The following is a 1,141-nucleotide window of genomic DNA, read 5'->3' on the forward strand; positions in this document are numbered from 1 at the left end:
CTTTATGCCAGATTTAATGACAGAAATTAATGCACAAGAACATAACGATATCAACATTAGGGGCAGCACATAAGGGATTGTACAAATATAGATGTCATCGTTTTCAAACGTGTCATGTTAGGCCAGTCCAACCAACTGAACTTTTCTTGTAGAAATCATTGAATCATTTCTGTGTCAGTTCTGTATTGAAAGGAGAAGGAAGGATTACATGTGCGGCCCACATGATGACAGACTCCTACAAAGTCAGTGAAAGTAATTGGTCTTTTAAAGGCCTGTTTTTTTACTGTAAAATGTTTGTATCAGCACTGATATGAGAACAGCCACAGCTACATTTTTTTTAAATAGATTTCTTCCAGCTTGCATATATATGTCTTACTAAGGGATTTTCTTTCAGCGGCCAGGTTGGCTGAAGTAAGGTGAAATTCTAAAGAAGAAAAATGAGTGCTGTGCAGAGCCGAGGGGTGGACAGTTGAGAAAATATTGACCTCAACGTCCCGCAAATGCCCTGGCAGTGCTGTACAAAACATATCCCAGAATTCTCGTTGGGGTTTGAAATGGCCCTCTGGATCTTTGACAATGGTAAAAGTATAAAGAAAGTTCCAGATGAAAGACATTGTTACAGTTCCCCAATGTACAGAAAGACAAATTCCAACATGAACGATGTCATTTTACATGATTCTAGCCATTGGTCTGCAGATGGATGGGCTAACAGTCAGAAAATATTCTTTTTTAAAAATCAGTTGAAGGGCAGAATCCATGCCTATTGTGTGGCCAATCTTGCATGACACATGAGAACAAATTATCTCAAAACTCCATTAATAATCAGTGAATATGTCAAGTTCTTTATAAGTATATAGGTTGTGTCAGTAGAGTTATACACTATCTGAGGCTTAAGTACAGAATGCAATGCTATATGAATCAAACATGTGCCTTTATACTACGTAACATTGATGTTAGGTTTACAACCCAAAGTCTCTGTATTAATGATATATTCAGCTGGGCTGTGGCACCTATTGTAAAGGCAGCTGGTGTGGTCAATAATCTAAATTACTCTGATTTAAATTAAGGAAAACTTGCAAGGATATTTACAGCATTGAGGTGCCACCTGAATTTGTTTGTTGAGCTGCTTTAGTAGGAGTAG

The sequence above is a fragment of the Branchiostoma belcheri genome, unplaced genomic scaffold (assembly GCF_001625305.1).
Source record: "Branchiostoma belcheri isolate BF01 breed outbred unplaced genomic scaffold, Haploidv18h27 scaffold9, whole genome shotgun sequence".
Classification (NCBI taxonomy): Eukaryota; Metazoa; Chordata; class Leptocardii; order Amphioxiformes; family Branchiostomatidae; genus Branchiostoma; species Branchiostoma belcheri.